Source organism: Choloepus didactylus, chromosome 3, assembly GCF_015220235.1.
Source record: "Choloepus didactylus isolate mChoDid1 chromosome 3, mChoDid1.pri, whole genome shotgun sequence".
In the NCBI taxonomy this organism is placed as follows: domain Eukaryota; kingdom Metazoa; phylum Chordata; class Mammalia; order Pilosa; family Megalonychidae; genus Choloepus; species Choloepus didactylus.
The window spans coordinates 101,930,504-101,958,316 of record NC_051309.1 but is presented as its reverse complement, the minus strand read 5'-3'; positions in this window follow the sequence as shown (position 1 = coordinate 101,958,316).

Here is a 27,813-nt window from a genome sequence, read left to right as displayed (position 1 = left end):
TCAGGAAAAAATCTAATGTGGACATAACTTATATTATATTAATATAAGTAAGATATTTAGATGATTAACTTCACTCTATCCTATCAGGCACATGTGAAATATGGGCTTTACAGGCATCACAGTTTAATGATATTGACAAACTACAAAGCATTCAGAAGCAGGAGATGTGGAATCAAGCCATATGGAGAACACCTAAGCAAATTGGGGCAGTTCCTCCTCAAATACCAAAGGTGTAGTGATAATTTAGGTATTTTCAAATATATATAGGACCATCATGTAAAGGGAAAGGAAATGGGGAGAAAACAGATATTGAGTCTTAATCTGTATTTTAAAAATTCCTTCATTTTCTGTATAAAATAGTCTCATTTGTTCCTTTCTTTCTTCTCACTTAATATGTCTCCTAGATTTATTTCACTATCCCACATTCATGTCATGCTTTTTACCTTGGCCATGCTTTTTCTCAAGTTATAGTCTTCATTGCCCCATTCCTAACCCTCTGTCCATAAATTCTCTCCTGTGCATGCAGTTCCTGGTCCTCCTCTGAGAGCCACTGAATGAAATTCTTTCCTTGAGACTTGTTAACTATTCTAGCTATAAGAATTTTGCCTCTGGATTTCTATAGTGTATTCTAACTATACCATATCCTTTAGAATTAATTTTTTATAAGGTATAGTTGCAAAATAAGACTGATTCCATGATATATTGTTCATCAATCTCATTCTGGTCAAATTTTATACTCTAGGGGCAGATTATTGCAATAATGGCCCCAATTTATAGTCTGCCTCCTTGCATCCCCTTCCTTGGATAGACTCTCCTATAATTACCCTAGTCTTGGTCATTTGACATCATTTGACCAAAGAGACAACAAGAAAATATGATGCAAGAAGAGAAGTGAAAAGTGTTGTACCCTGGGGCTTGCTTTCTCTTTCTACTCTTAGGAACCCTGAGACCACCCATGCAAATAATCTTAGGTGAGCCTTCTGAAACCATGTGGCCTAGTAACCTCTGTCTCCCCAGGTGGGAGCCAGTACCATCCAACACCCAGCACCAACTGTCAGACATGTGACATGTGAATGTGGCTATTCTACATCTAGACCCCAGCCATCCCAACCAGCAGGTGTCAGCTGCATGGGTGAGCCCAGGCAAGACCAGTTGGCATTACTGACTCACAGAATTGTGAGCTAAATAAATGATTGTTGTCTTAAGCCGCTAAGTTTAAGGATGGCTTGTTCTGTAGCAAAAACTAACTGATGCAGGGGTCTGGATTTCTTAGCTAACTGTTACTTGGGTATTAGATCTGCTTCAGCATCTATAGTGTGAGTTCTTGGAAAGCCAGAACCATAACTTAATTTCAAAAATTGTCAAGATTTTAGATAGTGCTAAGTACATAATAGACATTCCATAGACAACTTGATTAAAATTGTTCTCTGATAATTTTAATGTTGTATTGTTGATATCATGAAGATCAGATTAACAACCCCTACACACTATGACATCACCTGAATTTTCTAATTTTAAGTAGGCTAAAGCTTTAATATTTAAAAAGATATGAAATCCATGATATGTGTAATACTGGAATAGACCTTGGGTTTTTTTAATTGCTATTAAAGACAATGCTGAGGCAGTTGGAAAGATCTGAATGTGGACTGTATATTAAATAATAATAATGTATCAATGTAAAAGTTCGATATGTAAGTATGATTCAGCAAAAATACTAGTACTAAATCTACTACTGAATAGATGAGAGAGAGAGAGAGAGAGAGGGAGGGAGAGAGAAGCTAGGGAAAGAAGAAAGAGAGAGCGAAGAAAAACAGGTGTGGCAAAATGCAAAAATTGGTGAATCTTAGGTGAAGGGTAAAAGGGATTCATTCCACTATTCTTGTAACTGTTCCATACATTTGGAATTTTTGTTCAACATAAAAATTAAAGAAGAAAGAGGTAAGAGTCACTACTCACCGAGTAATTTAAATATTTTCATTTATAAAAGATCTAGGTCAGTGTTGTGCAAATGAAGGTCTACAGGACACTAAGGATGAGTCCCAGTTTACTCCAACTCCATTGTCATCACTCATTGTCCTAAGGAATGTATTCTTTAGTCTGTGATGGTGGAGCGGGGAGGGAGAATTGGGGAAGTATTTGAAAAATACTGTTGGTTGAGTGACCAGAAATGCAATGTTACTATCTCAAAATCTTCTAAAATATGCAAAATTTACAAGTGGATTTTAAGAACAAATGATCTCCATCATTATTCCTAAAAAAAAGTGTAACGCTCACCTACTACTTCACTCTAACAGGATGTTTTACTGCTGTGGAGAACAGTTTACTTGCAATTAATAAAGGATAAAAGAGGAGAGACTGTTTGCAATATTGAGGTGGGTAGGAGATTCAGAATTCAAACTTAAGCCATTCAGTGATCTCCTAAATGTTCAGAGCACTTTTCTCTGAAGATTGGCTATGGGATCCTTAGGAATTTAGCATAGTGATCTAGGTTAAATTTTACCTGAAATTCACTGACTTCTTTATTATTGTATATAATGTGCACATACAAAGAAGCACCACTTGCTGGGAAAACTCTGGAACACTACAGACTAATTTTAGATATTTACTATTTCAGGGAAACTTTTACAGTAGGAGCATTAATCTTTAATTACAGGCTGTTGAAGAGATTATTTTATTAAAATAAACAGCAAATAAAACAAGCAAAACAGTTTGAAATTAAACTTCAGATGCTTAGTGCAAAATGCCATAAGGCAGTATAGGCATTTTGGGCACTGATTTCAACATCTTTTACAATGTATTGATTTTGGTAATAAGTGCAGCTAAAAAAAGATGAACTAATTTTTATGTACATAGTAGAGATTGGACTCAGCTAAAAATATGGTCCCTTTTTCTAGGTAGCCACAAATAAAAGCATTGAATTCAAAGATAGAAACCTTAAGCTCTGCTGCAACTGGCATTATTTGAGGATAAGAAATAAATACATAGCTCAATAGAAAAAATACTGGTTAAATAAAGGTCAAAGAGGAAGAATATGGGTCAAAAATAGAACTGTCTTAAAAAGCATGCTATGCTTTCAGTTGCGGATGGAAAATATGGTGGCAGATAAAATAAAACCTTCCTGTTACTTCTCTATCTGGGAAGTGTCCTAAGCACAAATGCAGCCAGAGTCGTTGCCCATATCAGTTCACAAAATCCTGATTAGAACAGGCTTGAGTGAGAACTCTTTTAACATATACAAGTCCAAAGCATGTAGCTCTGGTAAGAATAACCTGTTTCTAAATATACAAAGAGCAAAGGTCTCCTAAGAAAAAAATAATTACAAGTTTTCCATTTAGATTTTATAAATACTTACCATGTAACTTGATGTGGGGTAGAGGGGAAAAAATGTTTCTCCTGAAATGCTCAAAAATCTTATTTGCCTGTATATTTTTGTGATGTTTTTCCTTGGCATAAATGAGATAACTGGATTATGGTGCTTGTTATTTTAAAATGTGTTCTGCCCTTTGTGATTGAGCCCAGGCTCCACACATTGAACTGTCCCTGGTCCAGCTCCATTCCTTAGCACTCCATCCTGTCACTGGGTCTAAGTGGTGAGGTATGTCCTGGTTTTTTCCTATTTATAGATCAGAGGTGATGACCAGAAATGACAGCTGGGGCTTATGCTCATTAAGGTTCAAGTGAAAGTCTTGAACTTTAGCCTGGAGTATAAACTTTAATAAGAAAGAGGAGTGGACTCTTTATTGATTTCCATTTCTCCTTTGCTAATCAATTTCTATTACTCAACCACTGAATTGGCAAAGGCAAATTAAGTTCTATCTACTAAACGAGAACTTCTAAATAAAGGCAAATTTCTAAATAAAAAGCTTAGTACCTCCTTTTATCTGTTATTCAGGGAGCTTTTTTCCCTATGCATTAATTGCTTGATCATTAATTAAGTTTAAATATTTTTTATTTAAGTAAGAAAAAGAGAGGCATTCCATTAGCCTGTCCAAATTTATTCATATGTTACTGGGCTTAGAATACAATCCTTTAAATGAAAGATTGCAGGTCTATTCAGCTCAACTGATTATAAATTTTGAAAGGTCAAGTGAGTCTCTAAACTGTGCTACTCATTCATTCATTCATTTTGCAAATATTTATTGAGTATCATGTGCCAGGCATTTACTGGAGATATGAGAATACAGAGGACACAGTTCTTTCCCTCACCAGCCCCCCCTTTGCATATCTTATATGGGATACAAACAAGTCTCTGGGCAATTATATCACCCTGTAGAGGTGTATAATAAATTCAAGGATGGGATTAAGTGCAAGGTGCTACAGAAGCATGTAGGAGGGCCATACAACTCAGTCACTGAAACCTGGAAACTTTCCAGAGAAAATAATATCTGATAAAGAGCTGATGGACAAGTAGGAGTTAGGAGGCAAAGACCAGGAGTGGAAGAGGGAAGGAGGGGGCAAGGACAAGGTCAAAAGGCATTTCAGTCAGAGAAACCAAACACCAAGGATTAGAGACAACAAGATGTGCGCCTAGAGGCTGGAGTGATCTGAGAAGAGATGAGGTTGGGCCTATCAAGTAATTAAGGCAGTTCCCATCCTTGTGAGGATTTGGAGCTTTACCCTGAGAGCAACAAGCAGTTATTGTAGATTTTTAAGTAGAGAACAGACAACATAAATATCATTCTGTCTGTAGTTTGGAAATGGATTACGGTAGGGAGATACTGTTAGCAATACTGTTAAGAAGCTGTTGTAATGATTCCATCAAGAGATGATGGAGAAGAAAATCAAGATATGGAGAGAATTTGACAGATTTGAGAGGATTTAGAACGTAGATTTTTAAAGGATTTAGTAATTATTTTGATATAATAAGAGAGAGAGAGAGAAAGAGAGAGAGAGAGAAAGATACTCAAAATTCTTGCCAGAGCAACTGGTGGAGCATGGAGATATTAATAGCTAAATATGTGGGCATGGAGCGCAGGAGAGAAATCTAGCCTCCAGATAAAGATTTGAGATTCATCAGCATTTTGACTGTAATGAAAACACCAAGCATGCATGAAATCTTCTGGGAGTATGTGCGGGGTGAAAAGAAGAAAAGGCCCAAGGCATAACCATGAAAGAGTCTGCAATATAGACTGAGATGGAATACCCAGAGACACCTGAGGAAAACCTAGGGTCCACAGTTCCAGGGAACTCAAAAGAATGCTGATTTCACATGGGACCAGGTAATATGGACACCAGCATATCTTCCTGCCTATTAATGGTGTATACCTTAAGGATGTTGCTTTCCCAGCTTTGCCCCAAAGCCACCTACTTGATCACCTCTTGAAGAACATGTTAAAAACTCAAAGCCCATTTATTCCATTAATGAATATTGCAGTGATGTCACTGACTAATATGTGTATTGTGAGTTTTTTTAAATTTGAGAAGTTGTAGGTTTTTAGGAAGAGCATGCAGAAAATACAAAGTTCCCATATACCCCTCCTATTATTAACATCTTGCATTAGTGTGGTAAATTTGTTAAAATTGATGAAAGAATATTTTTTGTTTTTTAAATAATTTTTTTATTAGAAAAGTTGTAGGTTTAAAGAAAAATCATGCAGAAATTTCCCATATACTCCCCCTATTATTTACACTTCGCATTAGTGGGGAATCTTTGTTACAACTGATGAAACAATATTATAATTGTACTATTAACTATAATATATTGTTTACATTAGGGCATGTTATTTTTTTCCCCATATGCCGCCCTATTGTTGACACCTTGCATTAGTGTAGTACATTTGTTGCTATTCATGAAAGAACATTTTTAAATTGTGCTATTTACTATAGTCCATCATTTACAATAAGGTTCACGGTGTTGTACAGTCCTATGTTTTTTATTTTAATTTTAATTTAATCAAATTTAATTTAGTAACATATATACAATATAAATACAATCTAAAATTTCCCCTTTGTAACCAGATTCAAATATATGATTCAGTGTTGTTAATTACATTCACAATGTTGTGCTGTCACCACTATCCATTACCAAAATTTTTATGATCAACCAAAATAGAAACTCTAAAATTTAAGCCTTAACTTTCCATTTCTTTAGAAGCTCTAAAAACATTTATTCCATTAGTGAGAATTGCAATGATGTCACTAACTAATATGTGAATTGCAATACCTGTTTTCCCTCCCTTCCATCTCAAATTGTGACCAGTGATGGTACATTTATGCATTTATGTTAAACTTTTAGCTAGGAGTTCAGTTTGGTACTAGAACATAGGAAAGATTTTAAGGTGTTTTTGTTTGCTCATATATTTCTTTGCATTACTAAATAATATTCTATTAATGTGGATTCTCCACATTTAAAAATATATGAGAAATAATGAGTGGACCTTCCTTTAAATAGGGCAGAAAGAAATAAAAATTACTGTCACTTTAGTATAATTTAACTGAGCAAATCTCTGACCTTTCTAGTCTCTTATTCATGTTCATCTTTTTCTACAAATAACTCATCAAGTAGAGCCTCTATCACCTCCCTGCTACTTGGCTAAATCATTTCAAAATTATTACTGCTACATCTCTTGGAATAGTATTTCTACTAAAAGGAACCAAAGCAAGAAGTTTCAATTTTTAAGGAGAGACCAAACTGTTAACATTTATACTGAGTATGTACAATCATGAATTTAGGAAAATATGTTCTTCCTTCAATTTAGGAAAAAAGTTATAAAATAATACTCCTGGTGGTGAAACACTTGTTTTGACAATAAAAGAACTCATGATTTTAATTTAGTGAGAAAGCTCCCGTAAGGAAATATAACTCAGTTTCTTAAAAAAAAGAAAAAAAAAAAAAAGAAAGAAATCTCTTTAAAGGCGTATTTCCCAGAAAACACCTGCATCTTCTTTGGTTCCAAGGGAATGACAGATTAGACACAGATGATTCTCTAGACGTCATGGCTAATCATGTTCCTTTGACAACAGCAAGCTAGATGACTGGAAAGAATGACCAAAGCTATAGTACAAATGGCAAGGACTTAGACCAGAGATTGCCAAATGGGCATGTCTCCTAAAGAAGCTTGACTTTTAGGAACAAGATCTTCATTAAAGGGAATAGTTAATGCCTGGATTATGCAGGATTTTTATTTCTGTGCCTAGTGTCCAAAAATTACATGAAATATCAGATATTCCAGGTAAGATGTCAACAGATGTTAGCTCCATCTTGTATAAAAACATAAATATGCATGTCCAAGAAGCACAATGTACAACAAACAGAATAAATCCTAATAGACCTACTCTGAGACACATACTAATCGTCAGATGCAAAAGATAAAGAGAGAATTCAGAAAGCAACAAAAGAAAAGTGATTTGTCACGTATGTGGGATCCTAAATAAGACTAAGTGCCAATTTCTCATCAGAAACCATGGAGACAAGAAGGCAGTGGTATGATATTTTCAAGGTACTGAAAGAGAAAAACTGCCAGCCCCAAATTCTTTATCTGGCAAAACTGTCCTTCAAAAATAAGGGAGAGAGTAAAATCATCACAGTGTGCCAGTTTGAATGTATTATGTCCTCCAAAATGCCATTATTTTGATGCAGTCTTATGTGGGCAGACATATTAGTGTTGATTAGATTGTAATTCTTTGAGTGTTTCCATGGAGATACAAACCACCCAGCTGTAGATGATAACTCTGATTAGATCATTTCCATGGAGGTGTGGCCCTGCCCATTCAGTGTGGGCTTTGATTAGTTTACTAGAGCACTATATAAGCTCAGACAGAAGGAGTGAGCTTGCTACAGCCAAGGGGGACACTTTGAAGAAAGCACAGGAGCTGAGAGAGGAGCTGCAGCTTACAAAGACATTTTGGAGATGGCCTTTGAAAGCAGATTTTGCTCTGGAGAAGGTAAAGAGGACAAACCCCCCAAGAGCAACTAAGAGTGACACTTTTGAGGAGTTACAGCCTGGAGACGAACATCCCAGGAGAAAGCCATTTTGAAACCAGAACTCTAAAGCAGCTGCCAGCCTTGTCCCTTCCCAGCTCCTAGAGGTTTTTTGGACACCATTGGCCATCCTTCAGTGAAGGTACCCCCTTACCTTGGACACTTTATGGCCTTAAGACTGTAACTTTGTAACCCAATAAACCCCATTTATAAAAGCCAATCCAATTCTGGTATTTTGCTTAATGACAACATTAGCAAATCAGAACACACAGATAAGCAGAAGCTGAGAGGTTTTTTCAAAAAGAGACCAGCCCTGCAAGAAATGCTGAAGGGGGTTCTGTAAGTTGGAAGGAAAAGGCAGGGGAGAGTGGCTTGTAGTAGTGTGATAATAAGTAAGGGTAACTAAAGGGGTAAATGCAAAACTCAGTAATACTGTATCCTAAAATACTACTCTACTCTTTAATTCTTTTAAGAGTCAGAATACAACTGAACAAGAAAAAAGCATATTTTCTGATAATGAACATGTAAAATATAAATTGTAAAGTGGGACAAAAACAACATAAAGAGGAGGAACAGAGGGATATGGGAACAGAGAACATGTATGCTATTGAAGCTAAGCGGTCTCTTTTCAAATTAGTAGGTTATAGATGTTTATGCAATATAAATCCCAGGGTAACCAGAAAAAAAGTATTTCAAAATTTATAGAATTGTCAAGCCCTCGATCTTGAAGCTTGCTGTTGTGAAAATGATGACTGTAAAAGGGAAGCTAAGCCTTCCTATAATTATTCCTGAGGCACCTCCAGAGAACCTCTTTTATTGCTCAGATGTGGCCTCTCTAAGCCCAAATCAACAAATAAGTTCATTAACTTCCTCCCTACATGGGACATGACTCCCAAGGGAGTGAATCTCCATGGCAATGAGGGACATGACTCCCAGGAATGAGCCTGGCCCTGGCAGCAAGGGATTGAAAATAACTTCTTGACCAAAGGAGTAAAGAGAAAGGTAACAAAATAAGGTTACCTTACTGGCTAAGACATTTCAAATAGAATCAAGAGTATATCCTGGAGGTTTCTCTTATGAAAGTTCCACCTAGATATCCCAAATGGCCACAGTATGCCATGCCTTAACCAACAGCAGTCCTGAAACACCTAGGTCCCTATCTGAGATTCTAGAAAATTTCCTTCATTAACTGTATCTCCCAGAAACTTAAATCCACCAGAGTGTTCCAATACCAGACAAGGCCTAAAACCCAGAGGAAACAGCCTCTTTAAGAAAAATAATCAGATGCAGCTCCCTTCCCCATAATGTTGACTCCCTTTTTCAAAATGAACAGTTTAGGGTGGTCTCTGCCTAGACACCTCTGAAGATCGAGAAAGTGATTAGAGAGAAAGGGTAGCAACAAACAAGATAGGATTTAACAAAGGATTACATATATGGAAACTTTATATGAATTTTTTTTTAGATGCTAAGGTACTAGATAGCTAAAAGGAAATAACTGAAAAGGTGGAACATGACATTCTTTGAAATTTGCTCTATAGCTACTCATTAAATTGTATTTTGAAAGTTATCACCTTTCTGTATATACTTATATTTTACAATAAGGAAAGAACCGAAGCTGTGGAACTGTAACCCATAACATTCTTTGAAATTACCTATATACCTACTTGTTAAATTGTACTTTGAAAGTTATCACCTTTCTGTATATGTGTTATATATTACAATAAGTAGATAATTTAAATTGTGGAACTGTAACCCATAACATTCTTTGAAATTTGCTAACTACTTGTTAAATCATACTTATATCACTGTATGTATATGTTAAATTTCACAATAAAAATGTATAAAAATATACAGAAACAGAAATGAGAAAGGGATCAGTCAGATACATCATAAAAGATAACTGCACAGAAAAGGAGATTGCAATAAAGGAAAAGAGAGACAAAAAAGATGACATATAAAAACCAAAGAAGAAAATGGCAGAAGTAAGTATTGCCTTTACAGTAATAACACTGAATGTAAATTGATTAAACTCCCCAAAGACACAAATTGGGTGAATGGATAAAATAGCATGATCCAACTATATGTTGTTCACAGGAGACTCACCTTAGACCCCAAAACAAAACAGATTGAAAGTGAAAAGATGGGAAAAAAATATTCCATGCAAATAATCAAAACAAAGCTGGGCTAGATATACTAATATCAGACAAAATAGATTTTAAATGTGAAACTGTTGTAAGAGACAAAGAAGGATACTATATATCAATAAAGGGGGCAATTCACCAAGAAAAAATAATAATCATAAATATTTATGCACCTAACACCAGTGTCCCAAAATATATGAGGCAAACACTGTCAAAACTGAAGGAAGTAACTGACAACTCTACAATAATAGTTGGAGAACTCAATACAACACTCCCATCAATAGGTAGAACATCTAGACAGAAGATCAATAAAGAAACAGAGAACTTGAATAATATGATAAATGAAATAGACTCAACAGATACATACATAACATTGCACCTCAGAACAGCAGGCTACACATTCTTCTCAAGTACACGTGGATCATTCACCAAGATAGAACACAGGTTGGGTCACAAAGAAGTCTCAGTAAATTTTAAAAGATTAAAGCTGGAAACCAATAACAGGCAGAGAATTGGAAAATCCACAAATATAGGTAAGTTAAATAACACTCTCTTAAACAATCAGTGGGTCAAAGAAGAAATTGCAAGGGAAATCAGTAAATATCTTAGATGAATGAAAATAAGCCTACAACATATGAAAACTTATGGGATGCAATGAAGGCAGTGCTGAGAGGGAAATTTATAGCCCTAAATGCTTACATGTAAAAAGAGGAAAGAGCCAAAATCAAAGACCTAACTGCACCTGGAGGAACTAGAAAAAAGAACAGCAAACTAAACCCAAAGCAAGCAGAAGGAAAGAAATAACAAAGATTAGAGAATAAATAAATGAAATTGAGAATAAAAAACAATAGAATCAACAAAATCAAAATTGCTTCTTTGAAAAGATCAATAAAATTGACAAACCCTTATCTAGTCTGCAAAGGGGAAAAAGAGAGAAGATGCAAATAAATAAAATCAGAAATGAGAGGGAGCCATTACTATTGACCCCACAGAAAAATGAAGGGCCATAAGAGGATACCATGAACAACCGTATGCCAATAGATTAGAGAATCTAGATGAGATGGAAAAATTCCTAGAAACACACAAACTACCTACACTGATTCCAGAAGAAATAGAAGACCTCAAGAGACCAATTAAAAATAAAAATATTGACTCAGTCATCAAAAACCTCCCAACGAAGAAAAGCCCAGGATCACATGGCTACACAGGTTGGATTCCACCAACCATTCCAAGAAGAATTAATATGAATTTTGCTCAAACTCTTCCAGAAAATTGAACAGGAAGGAACACTGCCTAACTCATCCTAAGGGGCCAATATCACCCCAATATCAAAGCCAGATAAAAATACTACAAGAAAAAAAGTACAGACCAATTACTCTTATGAATATAAATGCAAAAATCCTCAACAAAATACTTGCAAGTCAAATCCAACAGCACATTAAAAGAAGTATACACCATGATCAAGTGGGTTTTATCCCCAGTATGCAAGGATGGTTCAACATAAGAAAATCAATTAATGTAATACACCACATCAGTAAATCAAAGCGGGAAAGCACATGATCATCTCAATTGATGCAGAAAAGTCATCTGACAAAAGTCAGCATCATTTCTTGTTAAAAACACTTAAAAAAATAGGAATGGAAGGAAACTTTCTCAACATGATAAAGGGTGTATATGAAAAACCCACAGCTAACATCATACTTCATGGTGAACTACCAAAAGCTTTTCCTCTAAGATTTGTAACAAAAGAAGGATGCCCACTATCACCACTGATATTCAACATTGTACTGGAAGTTCTAGCCCGAACAATCAGGCAAGAAAAATAAAAGGCATACAAACTGGAAAGGACAAAGTAAAGCTTTCACTACTTGCAGATGACATGATCCTATGTGTAGAAAGTCCTGAAAAATCTACAACAATGCTACTAGAGCTAATAAAAGAATTCAGCAAAATGGCAGAGTACAGGATCAACAAGCAAAAATCAGTGGTGTTTCTATACACTAGTGTTCTGGTTTGCCAATGCTACCTTTATGCAGAACACAAGAAATGGATTGGCTTCTAAAATGGGGGTTTATTTGGTTACAAAGTTGCAGTCTTAAGGCCATAAAGTGTCCAAGATAAGGCATCACCAATCAGGTACCTTCACTGGAGGATGGCCAATGGCATCCAGAAAACCTGTGTTAGCTGGGAAGGCATGTGGCTGGCATCTGCTCCAGAATTCTGGTTTCAAAATAGCTTTCTCCCAGGACATTCCTCTCTAGGCTGCAGCTCCTCAAAAAATGTTACTCTTAGTTCCTCTTGGGGCATTGTCCTCTCTTAGCTTCTATGGAGCAAAAGTCTGCTTTCAAAGTCTGTCTCCAAGCTGCAGCTCCTCTTTCAGCTCCTGTGCATTCTTCAAAGTGTCCCTCTTGGCTGCAGCAAGACTATGGGCCTGTGGGAACTCCTCAAACTTAGAAGTTTCTGTATCTCAAAGGAATTTGTCAAAAAGATGAAGAGGCACCCAACTTAATGGGAAAAAAATTTTGGAAACCATGTATCTGACAAAAGACTGATATCTTGAATATATAAAGAAATCCTGCAACTCAATGACAATAGTACAGACAGCCCAATTATAAAATGAGAAGAAGATATGAAAAGACAGTTCTCTGAAGAGGAAATACAAATGGCCAAAAAATGTTTAGCTCCACTAGCTGTTAGAGAGATGCAAATTAAGACCACAACAAGATGCCATCTCACACCAATTAGAATGGCTGCCATTAAACAAACAGGAAACTACAAGTGCTGGAGGGGATGTGGAGAAATTGGAATTCTTATTCATTGTTGGTGGGACTGTATAATGGTTCAGTCACTCTGGAAGACAGTCTGGCAGTTCCTTAGAAAACTAGATATAGAGTTACTTTTCGATCCAGCAATTGTATTCTTGGTATAGGGAAGATCTAAAAGCAGTGAGATGAGCAGATATCTGCATGCCCATGTTCATAGCAGCATTATTCATAATTCCCAAGAGATGGAAACAACCCAAATGTCCTTCAACAGATGAGTGGATAAATAAAATGTGGTATATACACACGATGGAATACTACACAGCAGTAAGAAGGAACAAGGTTGTGAAACATGATAACATGGATGAACCTTGAAGACATAATGCTGAGCAAAATAAGCCAGGCACAAAAAGAGAAATATTATATGCTACCATTAATGTGAACATTGAAAAATGTAAAATAAATGGTTTATAATGTATAATGTAGGGGACCTAATGATAGAGAGCAATTAGTGAAGGGGGAACGATAACCTAATAAGAACAGGTAAGCTATCATGGGTAAATTTAATATTCTGGGAATGCCCAGGAATGACTATGGTCTGTTAATTTCTGGTGGGTATGGTAGGAACAAGTTCACAGAAATGTTGCTATATTAGGTTATTTTCTTGGGGTAGAGTAGGAACATGTTGGAAGTAAAGTAGTTATTTTAGGTTAGTTGTCTTTTTCTTATTCCCTTGTTTGGGTTTGTTTGAAATGTTTTTTTATTGTTTTTTTTTAATTTTTGGTATAGTTAATAGTTAATTTAAAAAAAAAATGAAAAAAAATATGCAGAGACCCCTGAGGAGCTGGGGGAGAATGCAGGGGTGTTGGGCTTCCCCACTTCGATGGTTGCTGATGTACTCACAGACATTGGGGACTAGAGGTTTGATGGGCTGAGCCCTCTATCACAGGACTTGCCCTTGGGAAGACTATTCCTGCAAAGGAGAAGCTAGGCCTGCTTCTAATTGTACCTAAGTGGCTCCTCCTGAATACCTCTTTGTTGCTCAGATGTGGCCCTCTCTCTCTATCTAAGCCAACATGGCAGATGAAATCACTGCCCTCCCCGCTATGTGGGATCTGACACCCAGGGGTGTAAATCTCCCTGGCAATGTGGAATATGGCTCCTGGGGAGGAACCTAGACCTGACATCGTGGGATGGAGAACATCTTCTTGACCAAAAGGGGGATGTGAAAGGAAATGAAATAAGTTTCAGTGACTGAAAGACTCCAAAAGGAGATGAGGGGTCACTCTGGTGGGCATTCTTTTGCACAATATAGATAACCCTTTTTAGGTTCTAATGAATTGGAATAGCTAGCAGTAAATACCTGAAACTATCAAACTACACCCCAGAACCCTTGAATCTTGAAGATGATTGTATAAAAATCTAGCTTATGAGGGGTGACAATGTGATTGGGAAAGCTATGTGGATCACATTCCCCTTTGTCCAGTGTATGGATGGATGAGTAGAAAAATGGGGGCAAAAAACAAAACAAAACAAAACAAAAACAAAAACAAACAAACAACAAAACCCTAAAGGAAGAATGGGGGGTACAATTTGGGTGTTCTGTTTTTATTCTTGTTTTTTTTAAATTCTTGCTTTCACTTTTTCTGGTACAAGGAAAATGTTAAAAAAAAATTGATTGGGGTGATGAATGAACAACTATATGATGGTAATGTGATCAATGGATTATATACTTTGGATGATTGTATGGTATGTGAATAAATCTTAATAAAAAAAGGAAAAAAAAATAAAGTACTCCAGTGATCCAATTAACACCCACCCTGAATGGGCAGGGTAACACTTCCATGGAAATTACCCAATCAAACATTTCATTCACAGTTGATTAAGCCACATCTCCATGGAAACACTCAAAGGATTCCAATCTAATCAACACTAAATACATCTGCCCACACAAGATTACATCAAAGATAATGGTGTTTGGGGGGACATAATACATTCAAACTGGCACAACTAGTAAGGAGCAATCTGAGGAGGATCAAGAAAAAATTTCATTTACATTAGGAACTAAAGGAATCAAGTATCTAGGAATAAATTTAACCAAGGATGCAAAGGACCTGTACACAGAAAACTAACAAAATATTGCTGAAAGAAATCAAAGAAGACCTACATAAATGGAAGGCTATTCCATGTTTATAGGTTGCAAGACTAAATATAGTTAAAATATCAATTCTACCCAAAATAATTTGCAGATTCAATGCAATCCCAATCAAAATTCCAACAGCCTACTTTGCATAAACGGAAAGCCAATTATCAAATTTATTTGGAAGAATAAGGGTCCCCAAATAGCCAAAAACATCTTGAAAAAGAGGAACAAAGTTGGAGGACTCATACTTCCTGACTTTAAAATATACTACAAAGCTACGGTGGTCAAAACAGCATGGCACCAACACTAGCATAAATATACTGACCAAGGGAATCGTAATGAGAGTTTAGAAATAGACTCTCATATCTATGGCCAATTGATTTTTGACAAGGTTGCCAAATCCACTCGATTTGGAAAAAATAGTCTCTTCAACAAATGGTACTGGGAAAACTGAATATCCGTTTTCAAAAGAATGAAAGAAGACCTCCATCTCACACCATATACAAAAATTAACTTTGAATGGATCAAAGACCGAAATATAAGAGCCAGGACTATAAAACTCCTAGAAGAAAATGTAGGGAAGAGCTTCAAGATCTTGTGTTAAACAATGGTTTCTTAAACTTTACATCCAAAACACAAGCAATAAAAGAAAAAGGGATAAGACCTCCCTCAAATTAAAACCTTTTGAAAATTAAACGTCTTTGTCACAGAAGTGAAAAAGACAGCTTACTCAATGGGAAAAAAATATTTGGAAACCACATTTCTGATAAGGGTTTAACATCCAGAATATATAAAGAAATCCTACAACTCAACAATAAAAAGACAAACAACCCGATTTACAAATGGGCAAAACAGCCTAATAGATGTTTATCCAAAAAGTATAGACAAATGGCTAAAAAGCACATGAAAAAATGCTCAACATTGCTATCTATTGAGAAATGCAAATCAAAACCACAGTGAGATATCGTTTTCCACCCACTAGAATGTCTGCCGTTAAATAAAACAGAAAATTACATGTTGGAGAGGATGCACAGAAATACGAACACTCAATCTTTGCTGGTGGGAATGTAAAATGGTGCTACCATTGTAGAAGAAAGTTTGGTGGTTTCTTAGGAAGTTATCTATAGAATTACCATATGACCTGGCAGTCTTACAACTCGTTATATCCCAGGAAGAATTGAAAGCAGGGACTCAAATAGATATTTTCACACCAATGTTAATAGCAGCATTACCCACAGTTGTCAAAAGATGGAAGCAATCCAAGTTTCCATCAACAGATGATTGGATAAACAAAATGTGGTATATACATACAATGAAATATTATTCAGCCATAAAAAGGAATGAAGTCCCAATGCATGTGACAATATGGATGAACCATGAGGGTATTATGCTGAGTAAAATAAGCCAGTCACAAAAGAACAAATATGATCTCACTGATATGAACTAATTATAGTAAGTAAACTCATATAGTTAGAATCTTGAATATAGGTTAACAGGGGATAGATTGGGGGTGGAGAATGGGGAGTTGGTGCTTAATTTGTACATACTTTTTATTTAGGTTGATTGTAAAGGTTTGGAAATGGATGGTGGTGATGGGAAGCACATTATTGGGAGTGTAATTAGTTGCACTGAATTATATATGTGAATGGGCTAAAAGGGAAAATTTTAGGACACATATATTACTAGAATAAAAATTACAAGAGAAAACACAAGACTGAATAACAAAGGGAACCTGATTGTAGACGATGGACTATAGTATAAGCATGTTCTTTCTTAATTATAACAAATGTACAACATTAATACAAGGTGTTAATAATAAGGTGGTATATGGGAAAATATATACCTAATGTAAACTATGGACTATAGTTAACAGTACTATTTTAATATTCTTTAGTCATTTGTAACAAAGATACCACACTAATGCAAAGTGTTAACAGTAGGGGGTATATGGGAACACTGTATTTTTACATGATTTTTCTGTAACCTACAACTTTTCTAATTAAAAGAAAAAGAACACAAATGCAATGTTCTCAAATATTTCTAGAAGCTGGTGTTGAATATTTTGAACTTTTATTTCCTTAAGCTATGTGCTATCATAATCTAAAATTATTTTCACAAAAAAGAATATTTTAAAAAATACGTGTATATTTCATTGAAATGAAGATAGCAAAGCAGCTGACAAAATACTAAAAAATGTTCATATGTTTTACTTTTCACTGATTGGATCCTGAGAAGTGGAAAATATTCATCTGGAAGACCAAGGCCATGGGATTTCCCATTAATAAAACTTGGGCTCAAGATGAAAGGAATCCTATATAGGAACTTGAATTCAAAGTAGGGCCTAAAAGATTAAAGACAGTAAACCAATGAGAAGAAATATTTTTAAAGGTTGGTTATTAGGAGAAAAAAATTAATGATTGCAGTATTACGTACCATATATTGAGGGTTTACTGTGTGCCAATCACTGTTCCAAATGACTTATGTACATTATTTTAATTCTTTCATAAATATGACACAAGTTTTATCTTGCTCTATTACACATGAAGAAACTTAGGCTTAGAAAGGCCAAATAACTTAACCAAGGCCACATAGCCAGTATTTAGAAGAGTTGGACTTCAAACCTCATTTTACTTGCATCCAAAGCCAGTACGCTTTTTAACTTCGCTGCAACACGTTTACAAAGGAGGAAGTAAAACTTTTCAAACCAGGAAGATTCTTCTAAAGAATGTTAGTAAATATTCCACTAAAGGAGTGCTTTATTCTCAAATAATTTTGGAAAATTGTTGCTTAAAAATGTTGAACTGATTTCTTTACTGCTTCATCCTGCAAAGACTTTAATTTGCTAATTATGGACATGAAGAGGAGGATCAAGTTTGCAGTTGTTTCCTGAATGCATTTGATCACACAACACATTTTGCCGTGTGCATATGAGTGTGACTGTAAAACCTGAAACAGTGTTCCTCAGAATGCAGCTTTGGACTATTCTGCCTTCCCAGTAGAATTGAAACCATCTCCCAGTACTTTATGGTAGATGGGCTTACTGCAGGTTCTGAGTTTAAAATATGTGCCTGAGATATCCTATGCAAATATATCTGTGGTCAAACCATGATGACATTTTCTTTGTTGCCAGAAATAAGGATCTGCAAATTGTTTCTGAGAATATGCCACTGGTTGTCACATAAATACTTAGGAAATCCTCCCTTAGTTCTCCACCGTAGCCTCCTTATCTTGTCACGAGATTTTTGCCTGTATTGTGTGGTAGCCACTCTACTTCCCTGGGCTGCCATTTTCCATTCTTTAATTCCCTACAGCACAACAGATCAAGCTTGAATTTTCCCATGAGAATTTATGAAGAATTTAGGAGAAAGAGAAGGTGGGTTTTGCAGAGAATAATTCACAATTATTTTACAGGCACAGAGCAGCCCAAGGCTTCTTTGGTATGGGACCAGTTTCCTACCTTGCTGCACTCTACTGGGGAAGCTTATGCCATTTCCTTCTTTGGAGAATGGCTCAAATTCAATCCCAGTCCCAGAAAAAAGAGGAAATATTTTTAATATCAGTCTAAAGTTTGTCTCTTTTGTACTTATTTTCTGCCCCAAGATTTATTGCTTCCCAGATGTTGGACAAAGGGAATAGCCATTTCCTCCAGGAGAAACCCTTGTCCCTACCCACAGAGGTATGATCGGCCCTTATGGTCCCAAGAAGACCATGTATTGACACATCTTTACAGTCTTGGCTATCTAGGCTTATGCCTGGCTCCCTAATTGCACAATTGATATAAAAGACAGCATAGCATAGTGGAAGAATAAGGGTTATGAATAAGATGGGTCTGGGTTTGAGTTTAAGGTTTACTGTGTAATGTTTGATGAGTTACTCTTCACTTATCAATTTACTGCTCTGCATAAAAGGGAAAATGATGTTATTGATTAGGATTGTTGAAAGGATTAAATATCATGTGTAAATAAATAATTTATTGCATCTAGTGAGTATGCCTTATCCATAGCAGGAACTTAATATATCATGGTTATAACACATTATCTGGCTTTAAAATTTAATCTTATATCAGTTACCAAGAGTCGCTTCAGCGGATTTTTACAATATGCACATTGCTTTGCCATACCTGAAAAAGAATTCCAGTTACAAAAAATGAGATAGCAAGCCCAAGAGCCGATCTCAAAGGTGAAAAAAGTGGTCCAAATGTCTTGATGTCTTAAAGGGAAAGAGGTTCTTAGTGGATATGGTCATGGCTGAAACTGAATGTTTATGGGTATTCAATCACTATAAGATTATATTTTCATGGTTAAGAAAATCTTTGACTCTGTTATAAAACAATCATAAAGTGATAAATCAGTTTACCCAAAAAGCTGAGAAGCATGTTTGTATGTGTATGGGGAGGGACTGTGATAGTTAATCTTTATTATAACTCTATAAAGAAGGTTTAGTTTCACTGTATACATGAGGAAATCAAGCTTTGAGTGACTAATTTTTCCAAAGCTGCCCTGGTAAGTCACAAAGCCAAGATGTGCAGCCAAGTCTTTATAGCACAAAAACACTTGCTGTCTCCTCTTGAATTATGAAATATATGATACATACTTAAGAATAAACATATGACCAGGGTTCATTCAGCCAGCATACATTGGGAAGATGTACCGGTTGTTAAGTTGGTTCTATTCAGATTGGCCATATGCCCATTACACCTAAATATTTTGAATATCTCTCCTGTGTCCAAAAAATACATACACTATAAAATATTAATAAGACAGATATCTGTGTACTCCAACCAGCCCAACAAGTAGAATATTATCTAAGTTGAAGTCCATGTGAACAAATCCTCTGTTCTTCCCAAAGGTAATATTGTTCTGATTTTCATGTTTATACTTTTATCATTCCTTTTCTTGGTATTGTAGCTTTGTTACATACATATTATCCCAAAACGTATATTGTTTAGTTTTACTATAGATGATACCACACCAACTGCATTCTCCTGTGACTTACTTTATCATCAAGCATTTTTTTGTGTGTGAGGTTCATTCATTTTGAAACATGTGTTCCATGTATAAATATAACATGATATGGCATTTAAGTCATCACATTAGGTAAAGAATCCTGACCAACCAAAGTGCAACCAAGGACAAGGGGAATGTAAAATGGATATCGGAGGAAGAAGTTATAAATACAAATTTTAGACTTACGATTATTTACAGAAATGAGGACCATAGTAGCTATCCAAATTTTTATCAATTCATTATCTATATACTATGTGTATATATAACCAATTAGATTTTTCTCCCTTTCTCCCTCTCCTCAGTTGTTTTATATAGCATGGTTGATAGTAGTTAACTTTACAAATGAATCTATATGGTACAGGGTATCGATATGTGATTGTGAATGAAACTAATGGAAGAGTGAATTGTTGAAAAACTATGATTCTTATGAGATTTACCCTGATTGTAAGCTGACAAGTTAACGTGCCACAGTTTCATGGATAATGGTAAAAGATACAAGCCTCCTGGGTCAGAGATGAAGGACACTTTATTGCACACACCAATAATAGTTGCCAGAGTATCAGCATTTTTTTGTGGTGGTTATCTGAGCCCTAGTTCCCACAAGGTGACTCAAAGAGTGCCAGATGATACCTACAAATGCAGCAGGTGTGTTACAGGAAAACAATCCTGAGTTTAGTGAACGTGAATCTTTTATAATGAGCAGCAGGTATGCCAGCCCTTTTCTTTGGGAGAGACAAAGTTGTTCACTATACAAACATTCTTAAAAAGAATTAACCATCAGAGATTAGAGGCATTATGCTAAATTCTGAACTGCACTGGTGGCATAGGACAGTTGAGTTTAGGTACCCCTGAGGAAGTGTTACTAATGTATATTGGAGATGTTGCTATTTGAATGTGAACAGACTTGGTTCTTGAGCACCAGCAGTAAGGCAAAGAAGGTGTTGGTAATGTCCAAGACAGCCTATCAATTGCCATCAGTCTGTGTAATGGATTCAATTAGTCACAATGTCTGGAACAGCGGGAGTTATGGGAGCAACAAATGAATTTAGTTGCAATAATCCACTGTAAGCCTCTAGCTCCATTAGCCCTTTTTATTGACAATACAAGATTATTGTATTAAGATATTGCATCTGTTATTACCTTTTCTACCTTTAAGTCCTTAATCAAGGTTGTGATTTCCTTTTCTTCTCCAGGATTTTATACTATTTCTGTTTGACTGCTGGGGTGGGGACACATAGGCAGGCTGGGGAACAATGTATGTGTTCCACTAGCACATCTCTGTATGTGTGTGGCCCTTCCCAATTGGGAGAACCCCCTCTAGCACTTAGGGAATGTGGAAGTAAAAATATATAGCACATCAGTTCCTACCATATGTTCATATGTAGAAGCAGCAACAACAATACACTGAGCCAAAGAACCCTACCCACAAGCTCCATAAAGGAAGCTATTAACTTCCCCCATAGCAGCCAGAACCCACTGTAAAAATCTCCGAGAACTTTTATTGTCATCTCCAAATGGGATGGCCTGATAGAGTGCAGTTAGCCTGACAGAGTGCAGTAGGGGATGATTTAGAAGAGAGCTCAGTTGTTGCCATTCTTCCTTAGCAAGCATTATGCACCCCACCCCCTCATCTTCAAAGTGAATCTGCCAAAGCTCTTATAATGCTCCTGGAATCTGGCCATGGGAATCACACATTTCCTTTCTTTCATACTCAGTGTAGATGCTTATCTTTAACTGTTGTCTGATATGAGCTGAACCCATGACCACCCAGGATGAATCGAGTGCTAGTTTTTACAACGGACAGATCTGAGTGTGACTGATAAGATTGGTAAGGAAGTATTCTTGTCCACAAGACAGGAAGGAACACCAGGAGCACTGTTCTGGCAGCTGTCTTTGAACATACTTCTCATTACTCAGCCTGTAACCATCTCCCCAATTCCTACTTATTAGCAGGCAATAAAGGGAAGACTATTTATTGTTCGACTGAACTACAATTTGGTCAATATGCTTCCCTCAAATCCCGTCAATTGGCTTAGGAGGCCCTTATCCTTTCTCTTCCAGAAATCCATGTGTTTATTATCATCCCATCCTTGTTGCCAAAACCATGAAGAACTGTGAAGGGTCTGAGATGCAGAAGATCCTTGAAAAGATAGTCTGGAACAAAGGTCAGTCAGTGTCTCACTCTTAAGATGTTTAAAAACGTGAGAGACTTATAAGAATTGTCCCTTAACACATACAATACCCAAATATAATTACAGGGATTGATGGGACATTATTTCTCTGCTATTGTTGAGAAGATGGGCTTGTGTTCATTTTATGCAGGAAAATTTGTATCATATTAGGTGGAAACATATTATTATTGCTATTGGTATTGTTTGCATGTCTAAGTATGGGGTGAAATATGTGTATGATATTCAAAGAGGTGGACTGTGGCAAATAGTGTGGATTCCATTGCTCAACATCAATTACAACTCTTCACTCATGTTTACTTATATTTGGGTTTCAACTCCTGCTTAGTATTTTTGGGTCAGTGAGGCTGGTGGGACTAGTGCCAAGGTCATTGGCATCGTCAGTGAAGTGGAGCCAAGGATTTGGCTGGTGCACACAGCCTGTCTGGTGGAGCTGGGCCTGAGGAGGTAACTGCATGATCAGGAGCAGTGGGGCTGGGGATGAGGAGACAGCCTGTGTGGTTAGGGAGAGTGATTACAAACAGGGAGATTGAGAAAATAAGTAAATATATTGAAGACAGTGAGAAACAGGTTTCTCACTATTGGAGAAGAGTGGTACAAATATGGAAAGGAGGAACGCTAGAAGAAACCTGAAGGTATTGTATGGGAAATGGAGAAATAGATAAAAATGTGTGTGTGTGTATCAGTTGGGTATCCATATGTAAAAAAGCAAGAATGAAAAAGCAAGAGTATAAAATGCTAGCAATTGGGGAGTTGGGGCAAAGTATATATGGGAATTCTTTGTACTAGAATTGCAACTTTTCTGTAAGTTTTAAATTATTTCACAATAAAACAAGTTTTTAAAAAATGTTTGTAGTAGGTTATCCAGTATTTATACGGATTTTCTAGACTTCCATACAACTAGAACAATATCTATGCTCTTTTCACTATAACACACTAACTTCATAATAATTTTGTACCTTATCCTAAGCATTATTTTTTAAACCATGCATTAACATTTATTTTAAAGCAATGTTAATTAAGACAGTGGGGGTATTGACACGTGGATGGAGAAAAACACCCAACAGAACAGAATACAAAGACTGGAAATAAATCCTTTCATGTCTGCACACTTAATATACTATGTGTGTACCAATACACAACAGGGAAGGATGGTCTTTTAAGTATATAAGATTTCTCTATCAACTGGACATCCATATTGAAAAGAATAAAATTTCCTCCTATTTAATACCATGCACAAAACCCAGTGCTTTTAGAAAATATGAGACTATCTTCATGATGTCAGAGTAAGAAAAATTTCTTAAATAAGCCCCCAAATCACAAACCATAAAGGAAAAGATTGAACTTTGTAAAAAGATTGTACTTTGAAAAAAAAATATTGAACTTACAATAAAGTTACAAGCTCAATAAAAAGAATATCATTGTCTTAATAAAGTCACCTATAACAAAAAATATAACCCAGAATTACATGTTGCATTCTGTTGTTCTGTCTCTTTAAACTGAAACAATCCTTAGTTTTTCCTTGACTTCCATGACCCTGACATTTTTTAATACTATGGCCAATTATTTTGTAGAGTGTCCCTTGTTTGGGCTTTTTCTGTTTCCTCATGATTAAATTCAGGCATCTTTTGCAGGATTATCTCAGGAGTGATGCTTTGGTCTTTTTATTCGAAGGGAAGGGTGGGGAAAGGAAGCATTATTTTTGTAAAGTTCTATAGGTAGAGATGTATTCCCTGAGACAAGGAGTTCTAGGTAAACTTCCATTCGTAAGGTTCATAAGTGCTAGTTCTGACTTTTCCAATTCAGAAATAATTACATGTGACCTTGGGCAAATTACTTGACTTATTTGGGATACACTTTACAAAATACAAATTATTAATTTCTCAAAATGTTTATAAGGTAATGGGTATGGAAAGTTCTTATAGCCAATATTAATTGATTTTAAATTCATAAATTGTATTAATTTATTTATTATATAAAAACTAATTTGTAAAAACAATAACAGCCATAGCTGATTTGTATGTCCTCCTTTGGAAGTTCAGAATTTAACATAAACCCCTTATTTTCCTGCATATACAAGCATGAACAAGGAACCTCATACTAACTTATTTTGTCTGATTTACTCAGATAAGGAGAAGAGATCCACAGAGATAAATTCCTACAATCAGGGACATGTGAGAGGTTTTAGGCTCTCTTCTTCCAAAAGAAAAATTAAAGTTCAAATACATGTAAAGTGATGACAAAACGCAGTGATCCTCTTGCTGTGTGTCAGTCTCAAGCCTCTGTATTATTGGCAGTTGCAATATTTTCATCATGTAAAAATAGGCTGCTCCAGGTCTCCCAGAAACAGTGCTGGTTCTGCAAGGTGATAAAAAACCACCGGCTCTTATAACATCTCCTCTTGAGTGAAAAATAATGCAGTATTTAATGATATCTAAGTTCTGCAAAGCTGAACTGCTTTTAGAGGCCAGGAAAAATGAGCCACATATATTTTTAAATGAAGCAGAAGGGAATGTTTTTACCTTCAGAAGGAAAATGTAGTGGTGTGAGTATAATTCTCAACCACTGAGACATTACATCTCAAAAAAAAAAACACATGGAAATCTACTTGGGTGGAAATATCATGTCTGATTGTACTGACTCATAAAGATAGGATTTTGAGTTATTGCCTCTTCTCCCCCTTTGTTACTCTGCACTCATTCCCAGAAGATGGTAAAGCACTTCTAGTTCTTGAGAGATTTGTTCAGTTTTATACAACCCTTGCTGTCAGGAAACTATTCTTCATATTTAACCCAAATCCCATAAGCCAAAGTTTAGACCCATTTCCTTTGGTTCAGTCCTCAGTGGAGATGCAGAACAGCTGGCTGCCATCTGCATAGTATTCCTTTATAAATTTGAAGGCTGAAGTCATACTACAATCATTCCTTCTACTGGATAATAGTTGCAATTCATTTAACCTGTCTTCATATTGCCTATTTTCAAACCCATAATCATTTTAATTCATGCCTGCAAATTCTAAGTTTTTCATGTCTCTCATAAATTGTGTACAAGACATTTTTATATTCATATAATATAGGAATAATTACCTGTGGCTAATGAGTTGAGAGTAATTTCTTCTATCTCCTACAGCATGTCCATAAGATCCTGTTATATCCACCTTAAATAATATTATGCATTTCTTAAATAATATTATGCATTATCTATTTTCTCTGTGATTACTATCTTCTTTTTAGTGAAGCCAAACATTCTTGAATTTAATTATATTTCTTCTGTTTCTGTAGCACTTTCTGAAGATGAAACACTGTAAAATTGAATTAAACTGAATTCCATTTTTTTTCTGACTGGGCCCCAAACCCGTTATACATATTCTTCTAAATTGAAGTTACCCATAATTTTAATGTACACACTCTCTCTTCCATTAATGTGAACATCAAATGAAATGGGAAATCACAACTACATTCAACATAAACCCTATAAAATAAGTGGCTTTCAGATCAACATTATGTTTGGAAACTGCTTTTTTTTTTTTTTTTTTGGAGGAAACACACATATGCACTCCATTTGGGGTGCTGATCTGCATTATTAGAGCACTGAATTTGTTCCTAAAGTGTTGTTTTCTCTGCCTTCTGTAGGCAGATCAGAAATGGCCTTCAATGAGCTTGTGCCATTTGGGCTTGTTTCAGTGTCTGCTGGCCAGTCCCGCAGCATGGTTTTGTGGGAGTATTTCACTGCCTCTTTTGTATGCCACCAAACCATGGCTGTGAGCTGTCTCCAGCAAAATTCTCTCATAACCACAAAGAGTGGTATGTACAGAAAGCTCACTTACAGTCTGACTGGAAGCTTGACTAAAAGTAGGGGCTGGCACTCATGCCAGATTGTATTTTTCTGGGGTCATGATTTCCATTCCTCAGAGTGATCCTATTTGATTCAAGATAAATCATACCTATTCCAACCAGTTCTGTCACTCCAGTCTGCAAAAATGTTATATTGCTCTCATGAGGTATTTTTTCACAAAGGCAAGCTGCTTATTATTCTGTTTTTCCTTAGGAAGTTGCCAATAGATTTTCTAATGATTAACTTTAGCTATTTGGAGGGAATAGAAATTAAACTTTTAAGCCTAGAATTTCTGAGGGATATTTGGAAGGAATAGGAGTTAAACTCTTAACTTTGCAATTTTAAAGGGTCCATTCCTTTTTAAAAAAGACAGCACTGCATTGGTTCTGACGGATTTTACAGTTAATGAAGAAATATTAAAATAAATATCAGCATTAAAAAAAAACTAAGGCAGTGAATTCTTATTTTGCTTTTTAAAGAAGTATGTTCACATCATATGAGACTTTCTAGTGTAATTCTCCAGTCTCTTCCAAAAGCAAACTTACAAAGAATGTCATATTTCAAGTTGGTCATGAATTAGGTAATTGTTCCTCATTATTTTGAGTTTAAAAATAGTCTGTACCCGGAAGATCAGAAAGCAGTGGCAAAAACAGATATCTGCATGCCAATGTTCATAGCAGCAATATTCACAATTGCCAAGAGATGGTAACAGCCCAAATGTCCTTCAACAGTTGAGTGGATAAACAAAATGTGGTATATGCACATGATGGAATACTATGCGGCAGTAAGAAGGAACAATGTCGTGAAACATATGACAACATAGATGAACCTTGAGGACATAATGCTGAGTGAAATAAGCCAGGCACAAAAACAGAATATTATATATTACCGCTAATGTGAGCACTGTGAAAAATGTAAAATAAATGGTTTATGTTGTAGACTGTAGGGGACCTAGAGATAGACAGCAAATAGTGAAGGGGGAACGATAATCTAAAAAGAACAGATAAGTTATGGCGGGTAAAATTAATGTTCTGAGAATGCTCAGGAATGACTATGATCTGTTAATTTCTGGGGGAGTATGGTAGGAAGAAATTCACAGAAATGTAGTTATTTTAGGTTGTTTGTTTTTCTTATTCCTTTGTTGGGAATAGGTTGTTTTTCTTATTCCTTTGTTGGGGTAGGGTAGGAACATGTTGGAAGCAATGCAGTTACTTTAGGTTATTTGTTCTTTCTTATTCCTTTGTTTTGGCTGTGTTTGAAATGTTGTTTCTTTATTGTTTTTTTTTTTTTCAATTTTTTGATAAGGTTAAAAAAAACAATGAACTAGTGTGAAAAAAGTGAATGAACAATGGGGGAGGAGGGAAATGGAATGTTTTGGATGTTATTTTTTATTCTAATTTTTATTTTATTTTTTGGAGTAATGAAAATGTTCAAAGATTGATTGTGGTGATCAATGCACAACTATGAAAAACTGATTGTATACTTTGAAGGATTGTATGTTATGTGCCTATATCTCAATAAAATTGCATTAAAAAATAGTCTGTATCTTTTCATGTTCATTCAGAACTGAATTTCAAAAATAACTTAAGGTTTCCCAGTTTAGCACTGTTGAATTTTTAAAAATTGAAATCATAATTTTGGGTTAAAAGGTTTTTATTTAGACATGCATCATTTGAAGCTATAGCTCCCTTTTGAAGTTGAAAATCATTCATATCAGTGGTTTGCATATCCCCTAAAGAATTTTTTATTACTTCATTCAGAAAAATATTTTTGAGTGCCTTCTATGAACATATGCTATTCTATGTCCTTGGGATGCT